At 35.1% G+C, this 8,678-nt stretch overlaps 1 pseudogene; it reads right to left on the minus strand.

The window, feature by feature from the left end:
* Nucleotides 1–913: 913 nt before the first annotated feature.
* LOC124095322 (olfactory receptor 2H2-like) lies at nucleotides 914–1,878 on the minus strand (annotated as a pseudogene).
* Nucleotides 1,879–8,678: the final 6,800 nt, after the last annotated feature.

The raw sequence follows: 8,678 nt of genomic DNA on the forward strand, positions 1-8,678 counted from the left end.
TACTAAATAAAAATTATTTTGGTTAATATCTGTGTCCACCATTTGAACATAGCTCCAAGATGTTGATGATTTTGTATGTTGTATCTGCCAATCTATAATCTAGTATCTCATGCACAATAGGTACATAATAGGAAATCAATGAATATCTACATGGAAAATGAATAAGAATTGAATTTGATAAAATGAGACATTTTGTTAAAATAGGGACACAGAATGAATGAAGAAAAAAACAAAAGCCAAGTTCTTTAATCAAGGGTTCAGAATATCAATCCAAAAATTTAGAAATGTGGACATAGAACCTTGAGTAATGACATCAGGGAACAGTAAGTGTGATTAGTTACACTTTTTCATTGGGTAGAGCTAAGTGCATTAAATAGCAATGATGTTATATTGAGGCAGAGAGACAGAAGCAATTCAGAACCAAGATACATTAGATTAAATTATAGAAGTAAATACGAGTTTTTTCCTTAAAGTCTGTGTCTCAAAACTTTAGAAATCTTTTTGGGACAAGACATTTAGATGAAAGCACTTGCTTAACTTGGAGAAACATAGAATGAAAAAAGTGAAATCAATGTAAAAGCATGAAATATATTACTTGGTATCTTATTTTGCAAGTGTTGTGTTTCTTTTGTACCCCCCACATTTCAACTGTATTATATACTTTTTAAGAAAATAACTATTAAATGTATTAATTTCTATACCATCTTGTGCCTAAATCAGCATCATGAAGAAATTAAGGGCCTAATCAATGACTGAAGGATAATAAAATATTGTATAAAAATTGGTGTCTCCTGATGGCTGAAACTGAAATCACAAAATATAGTTCTTTCCTATGTTCTGCAGCTTTTGTGATGAGGTTGCTTCATTGTTTTTTTGTTTGTTTGTTTGTTTTTGTTTTGTTTTGTTTTGTTTGTTAAGCAATAGGCAAACAAATATCAACCTTCTTAGTTATTCTGGGAAACCCAGTCCTCCTCCATAATCTTCTTAGTGCTCCTTTTACTTCCTTGTTTCTCAGAGTGTAGATGAAGGGGTAGAGAGTTGGGGTTAATACTATGTAGAAAAGGGTGAAAAACTTGCCCCGTTCATGAGCATAGTGATTTGGGGGTTGAAGGTAGACACCTGTGACGGTGCCATAGAAGAGGGAGACCACAAGAAGGTGAGAAGTACAGGTACCAAATGCTTTCTTCTGTCCTGAATTCGACTTTATTCTCAGTACTGCATGCACGATAGCACCGTACGAAGAAAGGATAATGATCAAGGGCACCACCAGAAGAAAAATGCTAGCAATGGACATCTGGGTTTCATTGTAGGTAGTATCTGTATTGGAGAGATGAATGAGAGCTGGGACTTCGCACACGATGTCATCTATCCTGGATCAGAAGGGTAACTGGAGGGTGGCAGGGGATTGGAACAATGACTGCACCAGACCAGTTCCCCAGGCAAGGGTAGCCAGTTTCAGACAAACTCCGGGATGCATGGTAGTGGATATTGCAGTGGATGACACATGGCCACATAGCGGTCCATGGCCAAGATAACAAGAAGGACACAGTGGCTCCAAGCCACAGGAAGACATAGAGTTGAATAGCACAGCCAATATAGCTGATAGTCTTCTCTGGACCCCATAAATTAACCAACATCTGTGGCACACAACTGCTGGTAAAACAGAGATCTAGCAATGAAAGGTTGGAAAGAAAGAAATACATGGAGCTGTGGAGCTTTGGATCCTTCATGGAGACAAGAACTATGACCATATTTCCTGCAAGTGTCAAGCAATAAAAAAACCAAAATGATCCAAAAAAGTACCTTCTCCAAATAAGGTTTGTCAGAGAAGCCCTGGAGGATGAAGTCACTGTGGCTCTCATTGCAACTTGTGATCATAGCTTCTGGGACAATTGCCTCCTTGGGAGATGGATCAAAAGTACTTGTTCAAAAGCCTGAGATGAGTCCAGTTCAGGGACAGGAAAAAGGGCAGTATGGCTTGTTTGATTCCTTTCTGATCAAAGATGAGATTTTTACCTGATGTATTTTGGGAAAAAAATTATAAAATTTAGTGAAGTGCTTTAGTATTTTTTTTATCAACCATTCATTCTCTCTCTCTTTCCTTCTTTGACATTTTCTTCAATTTTGATAACTTCACTATAAATATTATGCAAAAGTATCTAAGCATTTGCTATTGAAAATCACTTTGCTAAATGTTAGATGTTCTGCATCTTTGCTCTTAAAGAGTACACATTTATCACTTTATTGGATAATTTTGTACATATATACTGTACTGTTCACAGCATATTACCTTTCCATATCTCTCTGTTGATTTTATTTCTGTCTTTGAATCTCAATTCATCTTTCTCTCATGTTTCTCCTTCTCTTCTTCATTTCTCTTACCCTTCTGCCTTCTTCACTTTCTGTTCTTCACTCCTTCTTTTCCCCCCCTTTTCCATTTCTCCTTTTCAATTTCTCTTTTACTTTTACAGCTTGAATAGACCCCAGCCACCTTTATGCTGTGTGATCTTAGGAAACATATTTAACTATTTCATTCTCTCCTTAAAATTTCCATTTGAAAATTAAGAAATCATAGAACCCACATACAATTGTTTGAAGACCTAAATGTGAAGCCACAAAGAAAATACTAAAATGAATCCCTGGCACATTGTAGCCATGCAACCTCTCTGTTAGTTATGGTGATAATGATGATGATGATATTCAAAAAATTTTTTTCCAGGGCAGAACACCAAAATATATAACCAATGTTTTGCAGAATGTGAGTAAAAATAACATTTAGAAAAATAGAGTATTGTATTTCTAAGTTACCTTCTTTGCAAAAAAGCTTCAAAAATAAATGTAACCTTTTTAAAAAGTTTTCTTAGTTGTAGATAAACACAATACCTCTATCTATCTATCTATCTATCTATCTATCTATCTATCTATCTATCTATCTATCTATTTTTTGCAGTGCTGAGGATTGAACCCAGGGCCTCACATGATAGACAAGGTACTCTCCCATTGAGATATAATCCCAGACCCACTTCCCTTTCATTATAAATTAGGCATATTTCTTCTTCAAAGCAGACATATCTGTATTTAATATCCTCTTAATTCAATGAAGAATACAACTTTATCATTTATTGTAATATTTCACGTTCTCTATTTTTAGAGAATTTTTTTTCCTGTTTAATAACCTAAATTTATATTCTAATATACTTGTATGTTTTAAAATTATTCAAAATAGGTGATGATGAAAATAATAGAAAAAGTGTTCTATAGAAAACAAAAAACTTACAAGGAAGATATTAAAATCATTAAAATAATATATTATGCCTAAGGAAAACTGACATAAAGTAATATTTACAACACATTCCATAGTTATACTCTTACCTTGATCTGTGTACTAGAAGCAGATTTAGTTAAAATTTTCACAACTAATAATTCTCATCATTAAAGAATATTAATATACACATTACACTCAATACAAGTATTTTTCTTTTCATGGCATTTAGATGCATTGATCTCTTACAATTTGAATTTTGTCATTTTTTATGTTATTCAAATTTTCTTTGCTAGTCCATGCATTCCAGAAAATCTATACATTATCTCTGACTTTTTTCTCTTTTCTGTGCTATTGTTTCTGTAGAATTTTTAAAAAAATTAGTTGGTACTTTTGTTTTAAATTTGAGTTTGTTACTATTGGGGAAAGAGTAGTTTGATGTTTTAAAGAATCTCAGTTCTGTAATTTTTTTCCCATGTTCAAAATTAACAGCTTCTTATTCCATCTTTTAATTTTTAAAATACACTTCATAGCAGACAACTTCTGGTTTATAGTTTTTATTTGTTCAGATTGTTCTTCCTTGCTAGTTTGTTTTCTAATTCTATATATCTATATGTCTATCCCTCTACTTTATCTCTTCCAGTTCCTCATTAATTTCTAATCATTTGAGGAAATGTATTTTTCCTCACATCAACTATTTTTTTTTTAATTTTTTGATTAATTGACAGTCTTAGCTGGTTTTCACTATGCAGGATGCAAGAATTCTCTTCATCTTCGTTTCTGTTGAGATTGTCTTCTTCCTGCAAATACCTATTGTTCCTGTGATTCTTTCAGCTCACCTCCTCTGGTTTTCAAAGTGGACTTTATAAGGAAAGCCAGTTCACTCTGATTTCTGCAGTTACAAATGTAGAGTACAGCATCTACATTTCACCTCCTAAAGTAGGTGACTCTGGTACCAGTGTAGCTCATCTCCTTAGCCCAGTGAACTCCAGCAGAACAGCAGTGAAGAGTTCTGTGTGAACTCAGATTAGTCTCACACCTACTGTCAGTGATGTATCGCATCACATTGTATATATCTTCCCTCTCTGCCCCCATAGCCTTGTCTGATACCATGGGAAATCTTTTGGCACAATATCAAATGATGCCCAGAAGTGCAAGAGATTTAATGACCCTGGGGAAACCCTCAATCACTGAGGATGGTAGTGAGAGGGTAAATCCTTCAACCACTCTTACTTCAGGTAAAAAGATTATTTTCTAGGATGATCCTGAGAGAACTGAGTTCCCATTGCATACAACCTACCTATTATATGCCTGTGTTTTCTTGTATATTTTACCTGTTTCACTCTCCTTTTCCCTCATTCTTGTTCCTAAAATCTCCTTCTGAATCAGTTATTTGCACCTAATTCCCCATCCTAAGTGAGACTATTGGAAATAAGACCTAGGATTTAACTATGAGGGTCACAGAGGTAAAGAAAAAAAAGACAAACAAATAAGAGACAAAATGGATATGCTCAATGGGGCTTTTGTGCTAAAGTGAGGGCCCTAAAAGGGAAGAGGCCATACATTGGGACTTAGGATGGTGGATATATGTATAGTTGCATCTCAAAAAAAAGTATTTCCATATTGCTTTGACCCTTCCAAACTGACTGAAGCTGTCTCCCCCAGACTGGTAGAGAGAATCCTCCACTGGCCTGGAAATAATGCAAAGTTTTACCTGAGACAGATTCCTCACAAGGTAGTACAGTCTTCAAAATCTCACTGCCTTCATTTAACATCCCAAAGCAATGCTAACATTTCCTGCAACAAGAAAGAAATACCTTATTCTAAAAATTGCAGGATTTAACAAAAACCACCAGGACTCTTTTTAGGGGGGAAATAGTTTTTAAAACTGGATAGAAGAAAGTTTATAGACATACAAGTACTCTTCCCTGACTTCCCAATGTCATTTCTGGAAAAGAATACTGAATCCAGTTTTAATCTACTTCAGAAGTAGCTTATTAAAATTTTGATATAATGGTATCTATGAAGAATGAAATGAAGTTACCTTAAGAGGATAATGAGATATGTACTCTTTGTATTGTCCCAGAGATAACTCCTTTTATTAGAAGAAGAGGGGATGTAATATTTAAAGGGGCATGGTAACTTTGAGAAGTGTGATGTCAATAAATTGACAATAGAAAATGTTTTCATGGAATTAGTCTCTCTAATTTCAGGATGATTTCAAATATATAGAAACCAGATGACAGCTTTTAACTATCAGGAGCTATCTAAATATAAAGAAGAGCAGGGTGTGATCAGAAGCCAGAATGCTTTGACCCACAAAGGTCTGTGGTGATGGTAAATAGCCTATAATCTTTTTAGCACTTCAATAGATTTAGAGCTGCTTGAGTTATGTATCTTGCAACTTGATAAAACAGAAATGGAAACTGCAATAAAAAGGGACAAACAAACAAAAAGATCTTTCAACAGGTTTCTTATCTAGGCCAGTTCCCAGACTTACATACTATCAATTAAAAAGGAGAGAAAGTCTTTTAAAGAATTTTAGGATGCCACTTCAAAACTATAAGATAAATATTCCAACAAATATTTCCTTGTAGGGATCTAGAGTCATTTACCAGAGTAATTATCCAAGACAAAAAACAGATACTGAGATAAAAATCTTGAGGACTGATTAACATAGGGGCTAAGTGTTACTAATATTAGGGCACGAAAATATCATCATGACTGCTAGATAGAGGGTTACAGAAAATAGGAGACATATAAGATCCTGGTTTAAGTCCAATGAGTAATTAGTCCAGTGGGTTTCTAGACCTACCAATGGTTATTTCCTGGATCTATGAATGACTATGGAAACAAAATATACTTAGATGAAAAAACTCTCTCATTGATGCCATAATGCACTAAGAGCCAAGAGAATATCTATAAAATTTCACTTCTCTTCCAAGATCAGAAGCAATAACGAATCCTCAAAAAAAAATACATAGTTTTTTATTTCAGTCTTTAAAATACAAAGTTTGAAAATTTAGAGGAACTATAGTAGATAAAAAGTGCATTGAACATTTAACAAATGGTTCCCCAATTGTAGCTGCTGTATCAGTTGTAGAACCTTTACCAGAAAAAAAAATTAATACAGTCTGTGGCGAGTTGTTGATATGTCGAAGGGATCATTTTCAATCCCAATCAGTAAAAAGAACCAAAAGCAATTTACATTTCTGTGGGAAGTATTATAGTTCATATTTATTGTCTCACCTTGGAGCCATGTTAACTTTCTTTTCAGACAAAATATAGTCTGAAAAGATTTTGAATGTCCTTATCTTTTACAGAAAATATACATTCCCCTATATTGATGGCAGTATCCTAATCAAACCAAATTAGTAGGAAATGTCAAGAAGTTTGAGTGCCAGAGTGATACATTAACCCTACACAGATTTAAGACCACTACATTAGTGGAATTTTAGAGGTTAAATAACCTTTATTTACTATTTCTTTAATATTAATATTTTATTTAATTAAAATATTTTTTATTAAAGAAAATATGTTTTTATTACTTATTGCAAGAAAAGAGGCATGATTCTTGATGGAATTCAATAGAGTTGAAGGCAGCATATACCACACCAAAGTATTCTACTATGGACTCTTTTTTAGGTGACTTAAAAGGTTATTAACTTTAAGTGGAGAGCAAGGGATGAATTTATAGCAAATACAGCTTATTTTGATTAAGTTATCTCAACTAGTGGCCCTGCCATCTATCACCTACTGCTGTTCCATCAGTGCTATGCTCTCAATTCACATCTGTGTTCTCACTGGATTCCCAGTTGACCAAGTGCTGGAGAATAAGAATCTCATTTAGTACTTTTAAAAATGGTCAGCTGTCATGAGCCATCCATGGGTTGCATGTGGGTCGCCACACATGGAAGCCTGGTGGAGAGAAACATTTGGTATCTGGGAATGACCAGTGGAGATTTTCTCTGGTCAATTGCCTAGGGACAGTGTGAATTTCTATCCTGCTCTGCAGTGGCCCACACAGCACCTGAGATGGGTGTGACCTATCAAGATGTCTATCAACCTGCTGACTGCAAGACATCATGAAACAAGACTCCGATCTTGAAACCTCATCCCTGACTTTGATGTGACCCTGAAATAAACCACCAGAGCCATCTTTTCTTTGTCTAGTTCTAGCATACATGTGGACTAGATCTATCAGGGGTTCACTTTTGTAAATATATATCTGACTATTTGTGTTTTGCTATTCACTAATTATTTGAGATTTAAGTTTTAGGGTGGCTTACATCCTCCTAGGCAGGAAGAAGAACCCCCTAATGAGACACTTGCCATCACCCCCATTAGTCAGTCTTTAATTTGCCAGTGAACAAATGCTGCAGTATAGTCCAATTTAGTGTTGCCCTAAAGACACTAGGAGGGAAAACTCTTTTAGTGGGCATAATTGTGCACAGCACATTTGATAGTTTCCTTTGTTTAGAAAGAGGAATGAGTTAAGATATGGATGTATATGAATTTTACGGAAATAAGGGCCTTGATCCAAACGTGTGGATGGTACTCAATTAATTTTTTATGTAATGGGTCCTCAATAGTGTAGATATGGTGGAACATATGAAGGCTAAGTACATGCCTAGCAGCATGGATGATCTTGGACCAACACTGTTGCAGAAACTGCCATTTCTGACTGTGTGAACTTGCCGACCATTAGAAAGGCAGAATTCAATGCTGTGCACACAATACTTTGGTACCAGGCATGAAAGAGACCAGCCAGGCTATTAGTAAGTTGATTGCATAAAACCTTTAATCTCAGAGCATGAAGTCATTTGTCTTTAAAGCATTGACACTTTCTAAAAATTTGTTTTTGCTTTGGTTGCCTGCAGTGTTCTGCTTAGACAAGTATTCCTGACTTATTGACATTTAATCATGCTCATATAATTGCCTCATAGTAGGGATATACGTAATATTGGTGAAGTATGACTATGTGTGTGTACATGCATGTGACTACCAATTCTAAAATACATTTTGAAGATGGACTTTCCCAGGAAGCAGACTCAGAAATGGAGATTATTATTCAGAGGAGGTTTATTATGATTTTTGTGTCAACATCTTTGAAAGGAAAGGGGAGGAATCATGATTGATGAGAATGAAATGTCAAGTTGCAATTCTAACACTTCCTAAGTATCATTGGACCCTACAAGGACTATTTGATATGAGATGATAATTGAGAGACATTCTGAGTTGAGGAAAGAGGCCAAACTAAATCTCTCAGTTAATCAGTGCTGAATGTAAGCTCACTGGAAAGGGATCATATATTTAAATGAAGCAAAGGGGGAATTCTAGATGACCTCTGTCTGTCAATATCATATCTAGCCCCCAAGATTATGCCTTTATTTTGCAAGTGGGCTCTGAGCAGGAC

The sequence above is a fragment of the Marmota monax genome, unplaced genomic scaffold, assembly GCF_021218885.2.
Source record: "Marmota monax isolate L192 unplaced genomic scaffold, Marmota_monax_Labrador192_F-V1.1 WCK01_AAM20220418_F8-fsc00460, whole genome shotgun sequence".
Taxonomy (NCBI): Eukaryota; Metazoa; Chordata; class Mammalia; order Rodentia; family Sciuridae; genus Marmota; species Marmota monax.